Below are 24,852 nucleotides of genomic sequence, written 5' to 3' on the forward strand. Positions count from 1 at the left end.
ATGACCTGACCTACCTTTCACCTCAGTTGCTGGCTCATGCAACAGGCTTTGAGATGTCAGTTGAGTTATGAAAATAAGCGACTGGGTGTATCCCAAGTCGCAGATTATAAAGAAATTAGAGACTGGCATTTATACAGGGATTACAGAATCCCATATTCTAAGGATAATTCACACCTTGCATGTTCCATATTACATGTTATTTTATGTTATGCTACCCTACACTATGCTGGTCTGTGCCATGCTTTATTATGATGGGTTACATAATATGGTATTACATATATTTCACTTTAGAGAGGTTGAAGGTTGAAAGTTTCCACTGATCTCAAAGGCTGAAATACATTTAGGCCCATATTACAAGCTGGGCGGAATAGAGTTATATATTTACCTCACCAAGTAAATATCATTACACCTAGTGCTTAATTTGAGTTGGTGGTTTCCAGTGCTAGGTACCGGCACTTAATTAACAAAACTGGCGCTTGTAACAGTCTGTCTGGCTGATTTAGAGATGACCACAGCAACAGTTAATTATTAATTGAATATACATAAAAAAATCACTATTACCTGCCGCCCAAGCCATTTTTTAGCTTTGGGGGCCTGTAATAGTCCGAATTGTCACACTTGTAGAAGTGTGACGGTTTGGAGTGGTGTTGCTACCATCTTTGGCAGCATAGAAGTGTACAATGTGTGGAGCAACCTGCAGTGGCCTCCTGACGAGAGCTTGGCACTTAATGGTTTACAAATGTAGCATTGATTACACCATAGTGAGCTATTTACCCTATATAGTAGAAACACACTGCTTCATTTCCCTGTGCAATCTGCGGTTTATGCACAGAGGGAAATTCAGTCCTCTTGTAATCAATCAATCAATCAATCACCGCATTTGTATAGCGCACTACTCACCCGGAGGGTCTCAAGGCGCTGGGGGGAGGGGGGTCCGCTACTGCTCGAACAGCCAGGTCTTGAGCTGTTTCCTGAAGGCGAGGTGGTCCTGGGTCAGGCGGAGGTGGATCGGAAGGGAGTTCCAAGTCTTGGCGGCCAGGTAGGAGAAGGACCTTCCTCCAGTGGTGGCTCTTCGGATGCGGGGGACGGTGGCGAGGGCGTGGCTGGTCGATCGAAGCTGGCGTTTGGGAGCGTAGAAGTTGAGGCGGCTGTTGAGGTATCCTGGTCCTTGGTTGTGTAGGGCTTTGTGTGCGTGGGTGAGGAGCCGGAAGGTGATTCTCTTGTTGACCGGGAGCCAGTGCAGGTCTCTCAGGTGTCCGGAGATGTGGCTGCGGCGGGGGATGTCCAGGATGAGTCGTGCTGATGTGTTCTGGATCCGCTGGAGTCTTTTCTGGAGTTTGGCGGTGGTTCCGGCGTAGAGGGAGTTGCCGTAGTCCAGTCGGCTGGTGACGAGGGCCTGGGTGACCGTCTTCCTGGTCTCGGTGGGGATCCATCGGAAGATCTTGCGTAGCATGCGCAGGATGTTGAAGCACGACGAGGAGACGGCGTTGACTTGTCTGGTCATGGAGAGGGAGGAGTCCAGGATGAAGCCCAGGTTGCGTGCGTGGTCAGTTGGTTTGGGTGCGCTGCCCAGGGCGGGAGGCCACCAGGAGTCGTCCCAGGCGGAGGGTGAGGATCCCAGGATGAGGACTTCCGTCTTGTCTGAGTTCAGTTTCAGGCGGCTGTTCGACATCCATTTGGCTACGTCTGTCATCCCTTCGTGCAGGTTGGCTCTGGCGGTGGCGGGGTCGTTAGTGAGGGAGAGGATCAGCTGGGTGTCGTCGGCGTAGGAGATGATGTTCAGGTTGTGCTGGCGTGCGATGGCTGCGAGGGGGCTCATGTAGACGTTGAAGAGTGTTGGGCTGAGCGAGGAGCCTTGAGGGACGCCGCAGATGACTTCGGTGGCTTCCGATCTGAACGGAGGGAGGCGGACTCTCTGTGTCCTTCCGGCGAGGAAGGAGGTGATCCACTCCAGTGCCTTCTCCTGGATTCCGACGTTGCTGAGGCGCTGTACTAGGGTACGGTGGCAGACAGTGTCGAAGGCCGCGGAGAGGTCCAGGAGGATGAGGGCCGCTGTTTCTTCGTTGTCAAGCAGGGCTCGGATGTCATCTGTAGCTGCGATCAAGGCGGTCTCGGTGCTGTGGTTGGCCCGGAAGCCAGACTGCGAGAGGTCGAGGGAGCCGTTCGTCTCGAGGAAGGCGGCCAGTTGCTTGTTGACGGTCTTCTCGATGACTTTAGCCGGGAACGGGAGCAGCGAGATGGGGCGGTAGTTCTTGAGGTCGGTGGGGTCGGCTGATGGTTTCTTGAGTAGAGCGCTGAGTTCGGCATGCTTCCAGCTCTCCGGGAAGGTAGCGGTGTCGAAGGAGGTGTTGATGATGTCCCGCAGGTGGGGTGCGATGACAGCGTCGGCCTTGTTGAAGACGTGGTGGGGGCAGGGGTCGGTCGGAGATCCGGAGTGGATGGAGTTCATCGTGCGGATGGTGTCTTCGGTGCTGATCGGGGTCCAGGCGCGGAGGGTGGTGGTGGGGGGCGGTGGTTCCGTCGTGGCGTGCGTCGGGTGAGTGCTGAAGCTGTTGTGTATGTCCACGATCTTGTTGTGGAAGTAGGAGGCGAGGGAGTTGCAGAGGTCTTGCGAAGGGGTGATGTCGTTGTTTCCGGCGTTGGGGTTGGAGAGCTCTTTCACGATGTTGAAGAGTTCCTTGCTGTTGTGTGCGTTGTTGTCCAGTCGTTCCTTGAATGCGGTTTTCTTGGTGGTGTGGATCATCTGGTGGTGTTTGCGGGTGGCGAGCTTGAGGGCAGTCATGTTGTCCGGTGTTGGGTCTCTGCGCCAGGTTTTCTCGAGTGCTCTGCAGTTCTTCTTGGAGCTCTTGAGTTCGTCGTTGAACCATGGGGCTTTCTTGCTTCCGGGTCTACTCGGCGGGGTCTTCATCGGGGCGAGGTCGTCTGCGCAGTCGCTGATCCATTTCGTGAGGTTGGTGGCCGCTTGGCTGGGGTTCGTTGTGCTGGTGGGAGGGTTTTTGTTCAGGGAAGTGGCGAGCTGGTCTGCAGTGATCTTGTTCCAGCTTCTGCAGGGAGCCTGTTGCTGGTGATGGTGGAGCGTGGTTTTTCTGTAGCTGAAGTGGACGCAGCTGTGGTCCGTCCAGTTGAGTTCCGTGGCGTGGCTGAAGGCGATGTCTTTGCTGGAAGAGAAGATCGGGTCGAGTGTGTGTCCGGCGTAGTGGGTGGGGGTGGTCACCAGTTGCTTGAGTCCGAGGTTGGCGAGGTTGTCCAGCAGGGTGGTGGTGTTGCGGTCGTTGTTGTTCTCCAGGTGGAAGTTGAGGTCCCCGAGGAGGATGTAGTCAGCGGAGGGGAGGGCGTGCGGGCTGATGAAGTCGGCGATGTCTTCGCTGAATTGTGTGCGGGGTCCCGGGGGACGGTAGATCAGGGTGCCTCTGAGGGTGGTCTTGGGGTTGACGTGGATCTGGAAGTGCAGGTGTTCGGCGGGTGCGAGGGTGTCGTCGGTGTCGGTCGTGATGCGGATGGTGTTCCTGTGGATGATGGCAATGCCTCCTCCTGTCCGGTTGACGCGGTCCTTCCGGATGATCTTGTAGCCGTCCGGGATGGCGATGGCGATGTCGGGCGCTGAGGTGGCGTTCATCCAGGTTTCCGTGAGGAAGGCGACGTCTGGGTCTGTGGTGTCAAGCAGGTTCCAGAGCTCGACGGCGTGTCTGTGGACGGAGCGGGTGTTGAGCAGGATGCCCTTCAGGTGGTTGCTGTTGCTGCTCGTCGAGGTCTTGAGCGCTGGCGGAGTGGAGCCGGTCCGGTTGCAGGTGAACTTGCAGGCGTTGCAGATGAAGGGTCCGTGGGTGCGTCTCGGTGTGGCTCGGTAGCAACCCGGGGTTCGGCCGGTGTTGAGAGCGATGAGTTCGGTGGCGTCGTAGGTCCGTCTGGTCGGCTTCCGGCGGTGGGGGCCAGGCGTTCTGGCGCTGGGCGCGGTCCAGGCGCGGACGGGTGCAGACGGGCTTACCTTTGGCGCACCTTCGGCGCTCATTCGGTGCTCCCGCTGCGCGCGTCCGCTGCGCGGTCGCTGAGGGGGCGACATAAGAGGGGAGCCGGGAGGGCGGGTCAGCTGGGAGGCGGGGTCGCGTCCACCAATCGTGTGGCGAGGGGGCGAGGGCGCCGGCAGGAAGTGGCGGGAAAAACGGGATCGGTTGGAGCGGGCGGCCCTGCGGCGGCTGGGGCGCTGCTCTCGGCGTAGAAAAGGTCTGGCACTGCAGGGGTCTCTGAAGCAGGAGCACGGAGGAGCGAGGGGGCAACCAGGCCGGAGGCGCGGTGGTCACTGTCCAGGTGCGTGCAGGGTCTCCTTAAGAGGGGAGCCGGGAGGGCGGGTCAGCTGGGAGGCGGGGTCGCGTCCACCAATCGTGTGGCGAGGGGGCGAGGGCGCCGGCAGGAAGTGGCGGGAAAAACGGGATCGGTTGGAGCGGGCGGCCCTGCGGCGGCTGGGGCGCTGCTCTCAGCGTAGAAGAGGTCTGGCACTGCAGGGGTCTCTGAAGCAGGAGCGCGGAGGAGCGAGGGGGCAACCAGGCCGGAGGCGCGGTGGTCACTGTCCAGGTGCGTGCAGGGTCTCCTTAAGAGGGGAGCCGGGAGGGCGGGTCAGCTGGGAGGCGGGGTCGCGTCCACCAATCGTGTGGCGAGGGGGCGAGGGCGCCGGCAGGAAGTGGCGGGAAAAACGGGATCGGTTGGAGCGGGCGGCCCTGCGGCGGCTGGGGCGCTGCTCTCGGCGTAGAAGAGGTCTGGCACTGCAGGGGTCTCTGAAGCAGGAGCGCGGAGGAGCGAGGGGGCAACCAAGCCGGAGGCGCGGTGGTCACTGTCCAGGTGCGTGCAGGGTCTCCTTAAGAGGGGAGCCGGGAGGGCGGGTCAGCTGGGAGGCGGGGTCGCGTCCACCAATCGTGGCGAGGGCGCCGGCAGGAAGTGGCGGGAAAAACGGGATCGGTTGGAGCGGGCGGCCCTGCGGCGGCTGGGGCGCTGCTCTCGGCGTAGAAAAGGTCTGGCACTGCAGGGCTCTCTGAAGCAGGAGCGCGGAGGAGCGAGGGGGCAACCAGGCCGGAGGCGCGGTGGTCACATATGAGACATATTAAGCCTTCTTGATTTACCTTCTAAATATATAGTGACCACTGTCCTTTCTGAGTTTTTCCACCACTGTACCCCAACTAGGACTTTCCTTTCTAATAGACCTTCTTTAATACTAAAGCTTGTGAGTATGTTGGAGTCTATTTGCTTCATCGTGCACAAGGAGGCTGTCTCTCTAATAATGTACATGCGTGGTGCTTAGAGGATGCTCATTCTGTGTAGATGGTAAGGGGTTCAGCCTCCATCAAAGGTGGGCCGAGAGCTTTGTCGTTTGACATGTGTATTCTGTTGGGTCATTAACATATTTGGTAACTACTGTTATTTTCTCTTCACTCGAAAAATAAGCAGAGATTCTGAGTAAACAACTCCAGGCCTATAGTCACTTTCTAGCCTCAAGTTAAGGCAACGAGAGACATTTCCACCATGCTGAGATCTCCGCGGGGGGAGGTTTCCTGCACTTAAAATGGCGGATCTCTTGGCGGGAAAGGAGAGCTTGGGGGAGCAGACGCCATTGATCTGTGAAGGCATTTTATGTACAGTACATTAAAGATTAATCGCAAAAGCCGGCGGCGCCTCCGCGTGCTCCTCCGGGAGGGATTAAGCCGAGCCTTTGACGGCCACCTCTGGGGAGCGCGCGCCTAATGAATGGATCCCTGCAGACAACCAGCAGAAAACACGACTTGGTTTTTTTCCTTTCTTGTACCCGTTAGGGATCGTCACAGAGATTTTTTTTCTCCTGCAATATTAATTCAGTTGACATATGAAGCAACAACAAAAAAAGATGGCAGAAAAGGAATCGCAGGACTGTCGTCTTCAATGCAACGGGGAATAAGAAAGCCCTCTAGGCGCTGTGTATTTACATATCAGATACAAATGTTCGCACAGTGCCAGGAAGCTGCGTCACAAACAACATATTTTCCCCACACCAAGGAAACTCTCTAGCTCTTAAGGCAAGTACATGTGAGATGACTCATCACAGAAATACAGAGGTTAGTAAATGCCACACTCTTATTTCTGTAGCTTTGTCATGTCACGTGACTACACGATATTGGAATAAATCAGGGGTGATAAACTTAAAACCAAGAGTGATGGGTCCGTATCTGTCTACAGAGATAAGACCCAGAGTGATTAAGTGTGTGAAAGTTGTATGTGGATGGTCTGGAATACTTGCTGTGGTTGATTGCCCTCTGAAAAAGTTCTAGGAAAATTGAAAAGTCTCTAGAAGGAAGCTGACAGCATCATCAATAACTGGGAAATAAGGAATGGATAGAGCAGAATCATTTACGTTTGTTAATGGCGGGCCTTTTATTCCACTGGGCCTTTCCCCGGTGGATTGGAGTCCTCGGATGCCTGTTTTGAAAGCCCTGGGCTGCTCCTGGTGTGGCCGTCACTTTCTCCATCTTGTACAGATTGATTTGCAGCAGGTACTGGGAGCTTTCAAGAGAGAGAGGAAGAGAGGGAGGGGGTTGGAAGGCGGGGAGAAAACGATCAGTGAGGGAGAAGAAATAGAGGAGAAAGGGGGAGCAGAGAATGGATGGAAGGAATTAGAGAGATTGCATAAAAAGATGGAGGGAGAAGGGTTGGTTTGACAATTTTTTTCTAGGGCTACTTTTGATTCCGCAGTCTGGTCCTGCCTGGTTAATGCACACTAGGTAACTCTGCCTGCAAGATTGAGGTGGAAACAATGAGGTGCTGCTGGGAGGCAACAAACCAGGCAAAGAAAGACATCAGGAAAGTGGATGGATGGCGGTGGTGTACAGTGTGGCCAAATCATCAAAACTAGCAAACATGCTGGCAGAACCACGAAGAAGCAGGTCGGGCGCAACAGCCAGGGTCACTACACAGCACCATCACATCTCTCACTGTGAAAATTGCCTGAAATCCTTCTTATCAAGCTTTCAGTTTGGAATGCCTCACACATACAATGGGAGTACACCAAACTAGCTGCTTCTGTTTTTTATAATTGTTGCATCGCTCAATTGTTCATGGCAGTTTGGTTTCGTTTTTACTGGGTGCACATTTCTGTATTATGTTATATCTCTCTGATTCCATATTTTTGGTGCAGCTTTTACATAGCGATAACTAGATCTGCAAGCGTTGGTGTGCTTTACACAAGGACACATTCATTTGTGTAGACATGAAGATTAAGTGATTTGCCTACTGTCACAGGATGTTGATCAGGTGCTGAGACTCAACCAGGTTCCCCAGCTCCAAAGTTCATAGCTTTGGCCATTATATCATCTCCTCTCCCCAGATTGCAGATCTTGCTTCCATATTTAGACTCCCCAAAGGCAGTACTTTCCAGTGCAAACACATATGCTATTTAGTTTTACACTGGAAAGCTCTGTCTTCGGGGACTTCAAACAGGGGAGCAAGATGACATATTTCTCTGTAAAACTTCACATTTGACATCTGCCTGAAAGTTTTATGGAAAAATATGTAAACAAGTAAAATGCATGACATGTTCAATTTAGTTGTATAATCTTAAGGTTTTTCAATGGAACCAGATGAAAAATCTAACAAGAGCAACATGAAAGCTCTCATGACACAACATTTACAAATATCTATTTTAGGGCATTGATATTGGACAAACAGCTCTGCAGCCTGGGAGAAGAAGAGGGAGTAAATAGTTTGATAACTTCCTTTTGTGTAAGCACGGGAAGATTAAGTGATTTGCCAAGAATCACAGGATGTTGAGCGGGCACAGACACTTGAACCAGGTTCCCCAGCAACAAAGTTTGGACGTTAGGTGACATCCTCTCTCCCTGCCGTGCTAGCATATATCAGATTAAGTAACACCAAAAGGGTTTGGCTCAAAACGCAGTAAGGCTGCGCAAAATATCAGTATAAACAAAAACAGTTGCCAATGCTGCGCAAATTAATAAACAAAATTTCATGCCCAATGATATAAAACAATTGAAGCAAGACCACCATGTACAGTGTGTTTCAAATATTTTGTAATTTATTTTCTCGAAGAATTAGAAAAAAGTCGTTCAATTTTTGAATTTACTAAAGATTCTTAATGTTGGGAGGGGAGTAGGTTGTGGTTTAAAATACGAACCAATGTGAAACACAACGTGCAAGTGACAACAAAATATACACAAAAATCAATAATACTCTCAAACCTCACATTCTACATTTGCTCTGTGCAAGTCTTCCATACCACCATCCAAATCAAAAGAATGAGTAAACAAACGACACAACAACACATACAGTGCGCAGTGAAGTAAATTATCCTAATATTTACAAACACATAAGTTAATTGTTATTAAGGAAAAAAGTGTCCTAACCAGAAAACGAATAGCATAGTAATCGGAGAATGGTAAGGCACTTGTACTATTTTAAATCACTGTCGAGTGTGTGATGTAACAGGCCATCTAACCAGTATACATTTTCGCTCAATGCATAGGCAATAATCACTTCTACAAGATTGGCCACTTAACAATGAAATAAATTCACAACAACGGAAACAACAAGGTCGACGCGTTTCGAAGCCCCTTTAGAATGGGGTTTCTCCTCAGGACCTAACTTGTAATTAAACCTGCAACGACAAAACACAAAAGAGCAACGTCTTACTAAAATAGAAAAGTGAGCAGACCTTCAACTTGTCTCCAGACCAGCAAAACGCCTAGAAATACCTTATCTTCTGAAGAAACAATCAATTTCTTCTAAAATCCAAAATTCACGTGGGTACTCTTGAAATTCTCAGCTGTGAAGAGAAATCTACTGTCAGATGCCACACGATGCCTTATTAAGCTACTGTTTTGGAGGGGGCTAGCAAGTGCTCCTACCTTCATGCAGAAGTCTGTAAACGAGCATTTTTCATATTTCCTTTCTCCTTTCAATTTCAAGTTGCGAGATAACTTTTATGCCCTGCAGGGAAACGAATGCGGAGAAGTCACTACCTCGCTCGGTGCTGTTCAAGCGAGTAGCGGTAGTTGATCAAAACGGACAGGGAATCACAGGCGGCTTACCTGGATTCGGGTTTCCTGACTCCTCTCTCGGTCGGCGTGTCTGAATCAGCCGTCGCGGAGTGGTGCGCAACAAGTGCGTCATATGAGACAGACTTGATCCGGGATTGCTGGGATTTGTAGTTTCACGGGTGTCATGTATGTTTATAATGGTAGACGAAGGAATTGTTTAAGTGCCCCTTGTCCGGTTCATATCATGCAATAATGTACCACCTTTGAATGTTGCAATTGCACGTGCAGACTGAAATTATTTCTGGATTTCCTAGTCTAATTTTTTGATTCCAGAATTGAATGGGCACATTGGTGCATCCTATTAGTGATGTTGATGCAGGGCAGTGTCAGGGCGTCCTTGACTATAGAATTGAAAACGTGAAGCTCGAAAAAGGGGGAAAAAATTATTTTTGGGGTGCTAGTCCTATTGATTGGTGATAACAGGGTGTCCAAAACAGATAAGGCACATACTCTTGGTGAAGATAGTTATAGTGAATGAATTCGGGTTTACAGATGGTATAACTCAGACATCTCATTCAATCCTGAAACTGCGGAGTTGTATTTAAGAATAAGTGTTGCTTCCCGTGTGGACAGTTTGGCCTCCAGGTCACCTCCTCTCTGGTTCGGTTCCACCTTTGAGATCACTGTCCATTTTATGTCAGTTTCTGTATGTCCATAGTCAATCCAATGTTGTACAAGGGGTGCCGTGAGAATTGCATTTTTTATCCTCGATTTATGCTGGCTGATCCTTTGTCGCACTTCTTGGCTTGTCTTCCCTATATATAGTCTATTGCATGGACACAATATACCATAAATGACAAACTTTGTCTTGCAATTTGTAAACTTACAGTGCTTCCAAGAAATCCCATTGTGTTGGAATAAGTCGCCTTCTATCGTTAATGGGCAACATACGCATGTCCCACATTGATGGTGACCTGTAATTGGTGGTAAATTCAGATATTCTCTCATTGACAGAGGTGCTTGTTTGGGCATGGCTGCTCGAACTATATGGTTTGCCAAACTTTTATCCTTTTTGAATGCAAACAGTGGCAATTCTGTCAGTTGACTGTCCAAACTTTTAACCAAATGCCAGTTCTTGCATATTTCTTTCTTTAACCAATTTGAAGTTGGACAGAATGTTGAAACGCAAACTATTCTAGTTTGGTCGGGTTTTTCTTTTTTGGTGAGGAGTGTGTCTCTAGGCGTCCACCATGCTCTTTTCAAAGCTCGTTTTAAAAGTTTCGCCGGATATCCACGGCTAAGTAATCTCTCTGATAGTGCCTTGGCGTGGTGCATATATTCATCTTTAAAGAAACAATTCCTGCGGATGCGCAAGAATTGTCCCAGGGGTAAGTTTTCCTTCAGGCTTCTGGGATGAAAACTAGAAAAATGCAATGCTTTGTTGCGGTCTGTTTCTTTTTTATACAATGTGGTAACTAAGACTCCGTCCGCACAATATACTTCCACGTCAAGGAAGGGTAATCGATGTTTGGAATGTTGGATACTAAACTTGATATGCTCAGTCCTGTTATTGAGCCATTGGTGGAAATCTGACAATTGTTCTTCCGATCCAGACCATGTGAAAAAAATGTCGTCTATATACCGGAGCCACCCTCCGATCCATTGTCCAAAAGGGTTATTCTCATAAATGTATTTTTCTTCGAATTGGCACATGAAAAGGACAGCCAATTCTGGCGCGAAGGGGCAGCCCATGGCTACACCACGAATTTGGAAATAGAAATCCTCCCTAAATTTGAAGTAATTTCTTTGTAGTGCCAATTTTGCTAAATCTAAGATGAATTCAGTCGGTATTTGGAATGGTCTCTCTCTTTTATTTAGAAAATGTCTTAATGTTTCAAGTCCCTCATCCTGAGGGATCTGGGTGTATAGAGATGTAATGTCCATACTAACCAGATGATCTTGATTTTCTTCAAAAGGTAGCAGTGCCAGCTTGTTGATGAAATCTGTAGTGTCCTGTACATAGGATTTTACGTGTAACAGAAAGGGTTTTAGGAAGAAGTCGATGAACTTCGAAACTGGTTCAAATAGTGAATCACAACCGGAGACTATTGGTCTCCCAGGTGGATTCTTTTCATCCTTGTGGATTTTGGGTAAAACATATAGGAGAGGTGTACGTGGATGTTTATTCTTCAGATAGTCTCTTTCTTTTTTACCTAAAAATCCATATTCGAAACCTTGGTCTACAATGGAAAAAAGTTCATCTCCGATTTACTAGATCTCCCTTGATTATCAGGAAGAAATCTTCGTGAATCCGGCCGTGTAAAAAAATCTTGTTGTAAATACGGATAAGCTTTTTCTAAAGAAAAATTCCTTTTATCTCTTTCAAAAAAACCACAACAACAACAACAACAACCTTTTTTAGGACGTGGCCAGGGGACAGACACAAATGACGAGTGCTGAGACAACGGGTCTTAGGAACAAATCCACATTTTGCCCCCCTGCCAATAAGGTACCCAAAGAGGTCCTCACTTTTGAAAAAACCATGCTCTCAGCCATTGTATCCGAAGAAAAGAAAAGATCATCTTTTATAAAACCAAACCTTTCAAAGATTGAAAAAGATGCTTTAAAGACCCTTGCTAATGACAAAGAGGTCATTATAAAACAAGCAGACAAGGGTGGTTCTATTGTAGTTTGGGGAATTGAATCATATATATCTGAAATCAATAAACAACTATCAGACATCACATGTTACAAGAAACTATTGAATGACCCAACCCGTGACCTACAGAATGAACTTTTTTCCATTGTAGACCAAGGTTTCGAATATGGATTTTTAGGTAAAAAAGAAAGAGACTATCTGAAGAATAAACATCCACGTACACCTCTCCTATATGTTTTACCCAAAATCCACAAGGATGAAAAGAATCCACCTGGGAGACCAATAGTCTCCAGTTGTGATTCACTATTTGAACCAGTTTCGAAGTTCATCGACTTCTTCCTAAAACCCTTTCTGTTACACGTAAAATCCTATGTACAGGACACTACAGATTTCATCAACAAGCTGGCACTGCTACCTTTTGAAGAAAATCAAGATCATCTGGTTAGTATGGACATTACATCTCTATACACCCAGATCCCTCAGGATGAGGGACTTGAAACATTAAGACATTTTCTAAATAAAAGAGAGAGACCATTCCAAATACCGACTGAATTCATCTTAGATTTAGCAAAATTGGCACTACAAAGAAATTACTTCAAATTTAGGGAGGATTTCTATTTCCAAATTCGTGGTGTAGCCATGGGCTGCCCCTTTGCGCCAGAATTGGCTGTCCTTTTCATGTGCCAATTCGAAGAAAAATACATTTATGAGAATAACCCTTTTGGACAATGGATCGGAGGGTGGCTCCGGTATATAGACGACATTTTTTTCACATGGTCTGGATCGGAAGAACAATTGTCAGATTTCCACCAATGGCTCAATAACAGGACTGAGCATATCAAGTTTAGTATCCAACATTCCAAACATCGATTACCCTTCCTTGACGTGGAAGTATATTGTGCGGACGGAGTCTTAGTTACCACATTGTATAAAAAAGAAACAGACCGCAACAAAGCATTGCATTTTTCTAGTTTTCATCCCAGAAGCCTGAAGGAAAACTTACCCCTGGGACAATTCTTGCGCATCCGCAGGAATTGTTTCTTTAAAGATGAATATATGCACCACGCCAAGGCACTATCAGAGAGATTACTCAGCCGTGGATATCCGGCGAAACTTTTAAAACGAGCTTTGAAAAGAGCATGGTGGACGCCTAGAGACACACTCCTCACCAAAAAAGAAAAACCCGACCAAACTAGAATAGTTTGCGTTTCAACATTCTGTCCAACTTCAAATTGGTTAAAGAAAGAAATATGCAAGAACTGGCATTTGGTTAAAAGTTTGGACAGTCAACTGACAGAATTGCCACTGTTTGCATTCAAGAAGGATAAAAGTTTGGCAAACCATATAGTTCGAGCAGCCATGCCCAAACAAGCACCTCTGTCAATGAGAGAATATCTGAATTTACCACCAATTACAGGTCACCATCAATGTGGGACATGCGTATGTTGCCCATTAACGATAGAAGGCGACTTATTCCAACACAATGGGATTTCTTGGAAGCACTGTAAGTTTACAAATTGCAAGACAAAGTTTGTCATTTATGGTATATTGTGTCCATGCAATAGACTATATATAGGGAAGACAAGCCAAGAAGTGCGACAAAGGATCAGCCAGCATAAATCGAGGATAAAAAATGCAATTCTCACGGCACCCCTTGTACAACATTGGATTGACTATGGACATACAGAAACTGACATAAAATGGACAGTGATCTCAAAGGTGGAACCGAACCAGAGAGGAGGTGACCTGGAGGCCAAACTGTCCACACGGGAAGCAACACTTATTCTTAAATACAACTCCGCAGTTTCAGGATTGAATGAGATGTCTGAGTTATACCATCTGTAAACCCGAATTCATTCACTATAACTATCTTCACCAAGAGTATGTGCCTTATCTGTTTTGGACACCCTGTTATCACCAATCAATAGGACTAGCACCCCAAAAATAATTTTTTCCCCCTTTTTCGAGCTTCACGTTTTCAATTCTATAGTCAAGGACGCCCTGACACTACCCTGCATCAACATCACTAATAGGATGCACCAATGTGCCCATTCAATTCTGGAATCAAAAAATTAGACTAGGAAATCCAGAAATAATTTCAGTCTGCACGTGCAATTGCAACATTCAAAGGTGGTACATTATTGCATGATATGAACCGGACAAGGGGCACTTAAACAATTCCTTCGTCTACCATTATAAACATACATGACACCCGTGAAACTACAAATCCCAGCAATCCCGGATCAAGTCTGTCTCATATGACGCACTTGTTGCGCACCACTCCGCGACGGCTGATTCAGACACGCCGACCGAGAGAGGAGTCAGGAAACCCGAATCCAGGTAAGCCGCCTGTGATTCCCTGTCCGTTTTGATCAACTACCGCTACTCGCTTGAACAGCACCGAGCGAGGTAGTGACTTCTCCGCATTTGTTTCCCTGCAGGGCATAAAAGTTATCTCGCAACTTGAAATTGAAAGGAGAAAGGAAATATGAAAAATGCTCGTTTACAGACTTCTGCATGAAGGTAGGAGCACTTGCTAGCCCCCTCCAAAACAGTAGCTTAATAAGGCATCGTGTGGCATCTGACAGTAGATTTCTCTTCACAGCTGAGAATTTCAAGAGTACCCACGTGAATTTTGGATTTTAGAAGAAATTGATTGTTTCTTCAGAAGATAAGGTATTTCTAGGCGTTTTGCTGGTCTGGAGACAAGTTGAAGGTCTGCTCACTTTTCTATTTTAGTAAGACGTTGCTCTTTTGTGTTTTGTCGTTACAGGTTTAATTACCGGCTAGGTCCTGAGGAGAAACCCCATTCTAAAGGGGCTTCGAAACGCGTCGACCTTGTTGTTTCCGTTGTTGTGAATTTATTTCATTGTTAAGTGGCCAATCTTGTAGAAGTGATTATTGCCTATGCATTGAGCGAAAATGTATACTGGTTAGATGGCCTGTTACATCACACACTCGACAGTGATTTAAAATAGTACAAGTGCCTTACCATTCTCCGATTACTATGCTATTCGTTTTCTGGTTAGGACACTTTTTTCCTTAATAACAATTAACTTATGTGTTTGTAAATATTAGGATAATTTACTTCACTGCGCACTGTATGTGTTGTTGTGTCGTTTGTTTACTCATTCTTTTGATTTGGATGGTGGTATGGAAGACTTGCACAGAGCAAATGTAGAATGTGAGGTTTGAGAGTATTATTGATTTTTGTGTATATTTTGTTGTCACTTGCACGTTGTGTTTCACATTGGTTCGTATTTTAAACCACAACCTACTCCCCTCCCAACATTAAGAATCTTTAGTAAATTCAAAAATTGAACGACTTTTTTCTAATTCTTCGAGAAAATAAATTACAAAATATTTGAAACACACTGTACATGGTGGTCTTGCTTCAATTGTTTTATATCATTGGGCATGAAATTTTGTTTATTAATTTGCGCAGCATTGGCAACTGTTTTTGTTTAAGCATATATCAGATGGCAGATAAACATGTTTAAAGTTAATTGAGCCCCTGAAAGTGTTCCGCTGGTTCAAGCACATGAACTTGGTCTTGGAGGTGTTTATCTCAAGTCCACGTGCTTGACAGAACTCACCGAAGGCATTGACTGCCCTCTGGAGCCCACTTGGTGTTCGAGAAACTATGAGCGTGTTGTCCGCAAACATGAGGACAGGCACGCGTGCCCCTGCTAAAACAGGAGCATTGGTGGGAGAACGGCTTAGATGGTCTACAATGCCGTTGATGTAGATAGAAAACAGTGTGGGTGCCAAGACACACCCCTGCCGGACCCCACGCTCGACAGGGAATGCGTCCGTCACCTCACCCTGAGCCCCCCACCTGATTCTAGTATAATTATCCTCATGTAAGCGGACGAGTAGCGTCAACAGTTCCGGGGCCAACCCAGCTTTGGCAAGAACCCTCCAAAGTTTAGAACGAGGAACTAAATCAAAAGCTGATTTTAAATCAACTAACACAGCGTATAGAGTCCCTTTAGTTAGCATCCATTCCTCCAGTATAGAGCTATGAAAAAGAAAACCTGATCAACTGAACTCGTACAAGGACGGAACCCAGCTTGATAAAGGGATAAAATATCTTTATCTTCTAACCAAGATTGCAGTTTGTTTTGCACTAGTCGACCTATTAGCTTTTGGGCAGAGTCTATAAGACTGATAGGTCTGTAATTACTAGGCATTGATTTGTTTCCCTTTTTAAAAACTGGGATAATTTCTGCACCCTTCCATGAGGTCGGTATTGGTGCACCCCTGGCCACAGAGTTAGCTAGCCACTCAAAGTACTGACACCAAGATGGACGATCACTTAAAAACACATCAGCAGGTATGGCATCCATACCCGGGGCTCTGCCCCCTGTCACACAATCTAGTGCAATGCTAACATCTTTTTTGGTAAATAGCTGGCATTGGTAAAAAACTGTAGGAGGTAGTATACTCTCTCCTTCCGCTAGATCACGAGCGTATTGTGGTTTGAAGAAGTCTACCCATTGATTTTTGGCTACATTGTTTTGTGGGGCTTGAGCCACCCCCCCTCTATCCCACTTGACCAAGGACCAGAATTGGCTTTGATTCTTAGCATCACAGGCGGATTTAAGATCACGCCAGTGAGCCTCATTCCACTGTTTCCTGGACTCTTTTTGTACCTTCCTATATATATCCCCCGCCTTTCTCACACTTAGGATGTTCTTGTTTCTAAGTTCGGTGCTGAGATTCTGGCGGGCTGCTCTACAGGACTTGTCGTACCATCCCGTTTTGGGTAATTTTTTGTGAGCCTTATCTGATTTTATCGGCTTCTTAAAAAACTCCTGGAGCTTGATAAAAAGGTTTGTGTGAGCCTCAAGCATGATTTCAGGGAAGTTTTGATTTGTAGCATGTGAATTTATCTTGCCCACTTCTTCAACCACCACTTTTTTAAGCTCCTCCAACCTCTCTGTGTTCTCAATTAGTCTACCCCATTTTATGTGGCGCAGGTTATTTGAGGCTACGATATCTAAGGTGACTTTGCAACCCCCATGATTTAATTCTCTTAACCCCCATATTCGCTTTAAAAACCATACAGAGAGGATTGTGGTCACTCTCCATCCTGTTTTTTACAGCCATATCAATCAGCCAATGCCATTCTCTAATATCCACTAAGAAGTAGTCTATTCGGCTAGAGGACCTACCATTGTCAAATGTTTTATTCCCCAGGCGATCTGATGGGGTGCGTCCATTAGCTGCTCTGAGTCCTCTTATTAGACATAGGGCCTTCAGTTGGATGGCCACTGCTCTCCACCTTCTAACTACGGGAAGTTCTAGCTGGGGGACACCCCACTTACTATCCTCCTCTTCTGCTAGGATTTGATCTTCTTGGCCAAGCGGTTCGAATGTGGTGTTAACATCACCCCCAACGATAAAAGACAGCTGTGTTGGGAGTGCTTCGAGCTCAAGGTCAAGAGCAGCGATTACTTCTGATGTTTGGCCTCCCACTACTCCCCTGGCATAGATATTAAATATAACCACCCCCTGTCCGTTAGCCCATGTAATATTAACTGACAAGATATCATCTAGTGGAGAACTCCTTTGCTGAATTCTACAGCATAATGTCTAACGGACCCAGATTATCAGGCCCCCTGAAGGGCGACCCTTAGGATTTTTTATAGCTGGGATTTGAAAATTAAGATACCCTAGGTGATGTACTGGGGACACTGACCATGTTTCCTGGAACAGTAGAATGTCGAATTGGTCTATGAAATTGCACCATTCTGGTGATGACAATTTACTATTAATTCCAGCAATGTTCCAGGAAAGAAAAGACAACCCTGCCTCATCCAGTTCCTCTGCTGCTAAACCTGAGGGGACATACGATGGTGATGTACCTTGTGATTCATCCTCCAACCCTGGTTCTGGTTCTAAATTAGTACAATAATAACTCAGTAGTTCGGGTGAGGATGCTACTAAGCCAGGAGCGAAACATGGTACTGTCAAGGTGAGGACCGACTGTAGCTCAGGATATTAATTCTCGTTACTATTTGTTAAAATAATTGTATCATCTACCCATTTCCCTGGGGACGAGGGGTTGGCATTTATAAGACCAATCCACTCGTCTATAGGAATATCTGTTCTTTTTTGCTCAACTAATTCATTTGCCACTACACTGTCTGTCCTCTCAAGTCAATCGCATTCGTTCAAATCTGACAATGCCGCCAATCTGTTTTCAAGACTAATACCCCATTCACTGGGTTGGGAACCACTGCCCCACTTATTTGACACCAGGTTCCACTTTGTCTTTAGTATATTCGGATTCCCTGTGCTAACTCTACGAAAGAAAAAATCCAGAGTTAGCGGGGTGATGTCTGTGCTCCTGCGTTGTGGGGGAAAGAGATTTCTCAAGATCTCAGGGAGTACTTCTGGACTTAAAAAATGAAGAACGACGCAATCTCCTTTGAATTTTTTGACACTATTCCCTATCCAGTCCACCCTTCTTGCCATAGTAATTTCCCCAGCTAGCTGATGTTTACCCCCTGGGGATATCATCATGTTATTAGATAACCAGTAAAATGCTTTGCTAATCAGGGAGGATGTAGATTCCACTTGGCCCGGCTTTAGGGGAGGCACATTGGCCAAGACCAGGACGAGGGGGGAGGCCTCTACAATGAGTTGAACCGGGCCTTTCTCTATACCCGTCCCAGTAGATTTTGGTAGGGCGTCTCCATTGGCTGTTACCTGCACATCGTTAGGTACTGGATACTGGGTAGGGGAAGATTTAATACCACTTTTTCACTACCCACTGGCCCAACCCCTGGGACTTTCACTGTTTGTTCAACTCTGTTTGGAGCTAAAATTGGTCTATTACCCTCCTCCTCCACAGTCTTGTTTATAAGTCCCCCTAGTCTGTTTACCTCTGCTGTTAGCTGATCGATTTTGGCTACCAACGGTTTGATAATGCATTTGATCTTGGAGTCAATCATGCTCACTAGTTTTTTAATTTGGTCATCCTCCAATATCTCCTTCCCACCATGCTCCCCATTTGCCTCTTTTGTAGCCATATTTTTGGGTGGAGAGGCAGTCCTTTTCCTACTAGAGCGTAACCCACCACGTTTACTCTGACCCTTTCTACATGCTCTAACTGCTCTGGTTACAGGCTTGGACATGGGGTAGGGGGAATTCTCTATTATCATGTTTGACTGGTCTAGGGAATAGTTGTCTAAATTAACAGCAATAGGTGTGTTTTGGTCGGAATTGTCATCAGAGGGAAACACAATATCCGAGGTGTCGCTGCTATGCACCTGATTTGGAACTTCTACCACGTTTGGTTCTGGCAATGGACTCTGTGTGAGGGTAATAGGTGGAGAACTCAAGCCAAGTGATATCCTTCTTGTGCTGTTGATTTTGCTCACAACCTACACTAGGTAATTGTCCATAGTATTAGAACCAGAAGAAGATTTTTGTTTGGACATGTTGCACACAGTGAAATGATAGCAAGCTCACACTAGTAACCCTAGAATATGCAAGGAGTAACAATTGCCGATGGAACAAAAGCACAAAAAGGGGTCTCAAGAATGAAAACAATAAGTCTTACTGTAAAAATGTCACAGATGGACCACAAAAATGACAGATAAGGAACCTGGCCCAGCCTGGTTAATGTCAGTCTCGGACTGTCTCAGACTGTCTGCCCTTTGTCCGGGCTTCGTCCGGCTCGTCCCGCGCTGCGGGATTACAAGGCAAATTAAGTACACCTGTGGGGTCGTGTCGGGAGGCTGAATCTGTGTCCCGGTGTCTGATGGACACTGTAGTTCACCCTCCGATGGTACGAGCACAAGCCCCCAGCTGCGAGCGTTCCCCGCAAAGAGGGAAACGCGAGAGGTGGCAAAAGTATTCCTGGGCAGAATCCAGATGAAGAGACAGGCGTGGTTCTCTGCCAAAACGTAGCCCCCAGTCGAAGCTCAAAGCAAGCAAAGTCCGCAGGTTAGTGAAACAGTCAGCCGCACTGCCGGATTACAAGGCAGATTAAGTACACCTGTGGGGGCGTGTCGGGAGGCTGAGTCTGTGTCCCGGTGTCTGATGGACACTGTAGTTCACCCTCCGATGGTACGAGCACAAGCCCCCAGCTGCGAGCGTTCCCCGCAAAGCGGGAAACGCGAGAGGTGGCAAAAGTATTCCTGGGCAGAATCCAGATGAAGAGACAGGCGTGGTTCTCTGCCAAAACGTAGCCCCCAGTCGAAGCTCAAAGCAAGCAAAGTCCGCAGGTTAGTGAAACAGTCAGCCGCACTGCCGGATTACAAGGCAGATTAAGTACACCTGTGGGGGCGTGTCGGGAGGCTGAGTCTGTGTCCCGGTGTCTGATGGACACTGTAGTTCACCCTCCGATGGTACGAGCACAAGCCCCCAGCTGCGAGCGTTTCCCTCGAAGCGGGAAACGCGAGAGGTAGCAAAAGTATTCCTGGGCAGAATCCAGATGAAGAGACAGGCGTGGTTCTTTGCCAAAACGTAGCCCCCAGTCGAAGCTCAAAGCAAGCAAAGTCCGCAGGTTAGTGAAACAGTCCACATAACTCAAATCAATGTGACACTGTTCAAAACCACACAGTTTCATACCACACCAAGCCACATAAGTCCACTCCACACCACATAATTGCAATCCAAGCAATATAATTCAACTTCTTGTTGCATAATTCCTCCCCATTCCATGCCACTTCATTCAACACAATAACACTCCACATACATCCACACTATGCAACATAATTACACTTCACAAAATTCCACTCCGCATCATGCCACATATTTAAATAACACATAATTCAACTCCACATCACATACATCCACTCCATAGCACATTGTTAAAAGACATCGAAAACGCCAATGACTCTCGGATTGCAGAGACCTATTGGCTTTGTCAATGTTTGTTAGTTTCTGGTACCAGCAGGCGAGACATGGGCAGGAAGAATGACCGGTGGCTCCCTCACATAGAACCAAAATTCCATGTGCATCAGGGCTATAATATTTTTATTTCACAGAAATATTCTATGATTTGAAAGTATGTTTTTGGCTGACATTACTGTTTCAATGAAAGTGCTACAGCCAATTTGGTGGGAGCACATTCACCAAAATGATGTCCTCTAACATGTGAGGGATCTCTAAGTATAACAGGCAGTCCACCCAGAATAGCTGCACATATAATTTACTTTTGTAATGATTTTTGAGGTACTGAGTAAATAAGGAAATCATGTGAATTATATCAAATAACCAGTTCTTTACTTTTCATAAGACTAAAATGTCCATTACTTTGACAAAGGTCTGTAGTACACTCCCTAACACATTTCCTCTCCATTTAAAAATAGGGGTTGGTGGAAGTTTCAATTCGCTCACAGAATTGTCAGAATATGGTGACTTTGATTTACTCTTGTAACATGGAGTTACAGCCAAATTCCACCAATCGCCACAATGTGGAATGGTTTCTCTGCCAGGCTCCATATTAATGTGTACAATCACAACAAATCCCGGCACCAAGGACTGGATATAATTTGCTCTACATAAGTACTACTGAGCCACTCTCAATGTAGCTGTGGATCAGGTTATGCCCGACAGTCCAACACTACATCACTGATAGTGTAATCTCAAATTTAATCTAAGAGGCTCAAACACATACAGATTATAATTTGACAGTACCCGCACTGTCCGTTCTAAAAGGAACAGACCACTCACACATTTATGGCAAACATTCTGTCCCAAAAAAATATGTGGTGATAAAGAGAGGTACCTCACGGGCGCACACCCTTGGGGTTACTGGCTGATGGTACCGACTCTCACCCCTTTCTCATCATCGGTCACCTCTCTTTATCGGAAGAGAAAGAAATACGTGTCCAACACAAAATTTATAAATGGAGAGTTTCAAAGGAAGAACATAAAGGTGCACGAGAAAAACCAAGTGTAAAATCTTGGTGTGACTTAAAGAGTGATGATTAAAATCCACAGCTAGACCAATATAACTTTATTGGGGACCAGATGTAGACTGCGGAGATAAAAGGGCTGGTAGCTTAGACTAGCGTACCATTACCTGTGGCCGACATGTTTCACTGTCTACTGAGTCTATTGGCAGTTTCATCAGGGCTCACCATATAGTCACTGCACCAGAGTTGGAACATCATCCGTACAGGCACTGTCAAATTAAAACATACAGAGAATCCACTGTCACACACCATGAACCTCATCACATCCTGAACATAGTGTATATAGAGTGTATCTAATGTCTTTGTAGTCTTTAAAAGCACATTACCCTCGTATTGCCACGTCTTCTCATACCAGCAAGACAAGGTGCATTTCATAAAAACTGTCAGTTGTTGCATCAACCTATGGAAAAATGTAAGAGATAACGGGGTACAAGAATTACCTCGATGCACTCATCAACAAGGTGTGGTTCTTCACCTAGATGACATCACTTAGTGCAAAAAAGCCATATAGATAGTGCAACACCTTTGCATTAAGGACACGGCACACTCTGCACCCTCGCAGAGAGCCCAGCCGAGTAGGAGCAGTTCTTTGTGGTAACTCTCCACACTACCATCCAACTCATTGTTGTGCCTTAGCCCTCTTACTTGGCCTACGTTGTATAAAGGGTGTAATCACGACATGATAGGTGCAGTTCATGTCTGGTGATAAGGCTCTCATGTGCTAAATCACCTACAACCTATTTATTGATCCCCATTCAAACAACGTTCCAATATACTCGTGGAACCCAAGGCCCGCTATCATAGCGCATCCCAGCGAGTGAGCTCATTCAGCAACTAAAAACGCTCCCGCCCGATACCTCCTTACCGTACAGGTCTCAGAGAAGGGACCTGGACTCATCCCAGGAACACCGGAATACTCCACCGGCGATGTTTAAAAACGCCGAGGTTACTCCCGGGCGGCGTCACGTGATGACGCATACGTGATGTACGCCCGTGGGAAGACAGGCGCCATCTTGGAGTGGTTACATAGGGAGATGTAATTCCCTATGTTCGTATGTCACTTCAGATCCAATACATTTACAGAAGGTTTTTACACTACCCCATGTTGACATCCGTCTACTCATGTGTGTCCAATATATGTTCCTCATGCGTTCGTGGCGAGATAGAAACCTTTTATAGGATACCAAGGAACACCCAAAAGAATTGTTAGGGCTATGAGTAACACCAGCGCCAAAATCCAAGTGAAACAATCAGGGGGGCAAACAGAGTCAGGTACTTCCTCCTGTTGATGTACACTGTTCCTTTTCATACACTTAGGATTATTTCACCTGATTCCACAATATAATTTCATTCAATCCTTCTGTGTCACTTTTTTCATTGAAAATCCATCTTGCCTCCTTCGCAAGTAGAACTGCTTCAGGGTTCGTGGGATTACCTTTCATGGTTTCCAACACAGTCCAGGTGAAGTCATGTTTATATTGTACATAGTGTTGTACCAGTTTAGTGGTTAACTTGGCTGCTGTCATCGTACTAAGGTGCTCCTGTATCCGCACTTTGATTTTCCTAGACGTAAGTCCTATGTATTGGAGACCACAACTGCATAGCAATCTGTATATAACATTGGTAGTGTTGCAGTTGCTAAATTGGTTTAGGTACCACTCTCTCCCATCAGCCAGAATCACACTCTTGCATTTCTTGGTGAGTGGACACACTGAGCACGTCCCACATGGGTAGTGACCATTGGGTACTGTTGAATCCACTCTGCGTGTTGGCACCCGATCCCGGGTGTGGACCAGCCGGTCCTTCAAATTACCCGCTCTTTTGAATGCAAACCTCGGTGGTGGCATAGAGAAGTCTTTGACAGAAAGCAATTTCCAGTGCTTTCTGATCGACTGTCTGATCCTAGTTGCCATGGGGTCGAAAGTCATTACAACTGGAAGGCAATCTTGTTTGTCCTTTTTATTGTGTTCAAGGAGGGCACTCCGAGGTGTATTAAGTGCCCTCTTTTTAGCACCTTTAACCACTCTCCTGGGGTAGTTGCGTTGTCAAGTTTCTTGGTCAAGTCAGCCGATTGTTCCAAGAAAACCCCTGTGGAAGAACAATTCCTCCTGTATCTCAAGAATTGGCCTAACGGGAGGTTATCCCTTAAGGCCCTAGGGTGGTATGAGCTATAGAGTAGGAGGGAGTTCCTATCGGTAAGTTTTTGATGTACCCGGGTACTCAAACCTCCTTCCTCTGTTGCTTCAATTTCCAGATCCAGGTATGTAGCATTGGTATGGCTATAGTTCCAGGTGAATTTCAAACTCCAATCTTGCTCATTCAGCCATGTGAGGAACTCCAACAGCAGGGCCTCCGTGCCAGACCTTATGCAGAGCACGTCATCAATATACCTCCTCCAGAGGCAAATGTGCCCATGTGGGACGTGCTCAGTGTGTCCACTCACCAAGAAATGCAAGAGTGTGATTCTGGCTGATGGGAGAGAGTGGTACCTAAACCAATTTAGCAACTGCAACACTACCAACGTCATATACAGATTGCTATGCAGTTGTGGTCTCCAATACTTAGGACTTACGTCTAGGAAAATCAAAGTGCGGATACAGGAGCACCTTAGTACGATGATAGCAGCCAAGTTAACCACTAAACTGGTACAACACTATGTACAATATAAACATGACTTCACCTGGACTGTGTTGGAAACCATGAAAGGTAATCCCACGAACCCTGAAGCAGTTCTACTTGCGAAGGAGGCAAGATGGATTTTCAATGAAAAAAGTGACACAGAAGGATTGAATTAAATTATATTGTGGAATCAGGTGAAATAATCCTAAGTGTATGAGAAGGAACATTGTACATCAACAGGAGGAAGTACCTGACTCTGTTTGCCCCCCTGATTGTTTCACTTGGATTTTGGCGCTGGTGTTACTCATAGCCCTAACAATTCTTTTGGGTGTTCCTTGGTATCCTATAAAAGGTTTCTATCTCGCCATGAACGCATGAGGAACATATATTGGACACACATGAGTAGACGGATGTCAACATGGGGTAGTGTAAAAACCTTCTGTAAATGTATTGGATCTGAAGTGACATACGAACATAGGGAATTACATCTCCCTATGTAACCACTCCAAGATGGTGCCTGTCTTCCCACGGGCGTACATCACGTATGCGTCATCACGTGATGCCGCCCGGGAGTAACCTCTGCGTTTTTAAACATCGCCGGTGGAGTATTCCGGCGTTCCTGGGA

This window comes from Lissotriton helveticus, chromosome 12 (genome assembly GCF_964261635.1).
Source record: "Lissotriton helveticus chromosome 12, aLisHel1.1, whole genome shotgun sequence".
In the NCBI taxonomy this organism is placed as follows: Eukaryota; Metazoa; Chordata; class Amphibia; order Caudata; family Salamandridae; genus Lissotriton; species Lissotriton helveticus.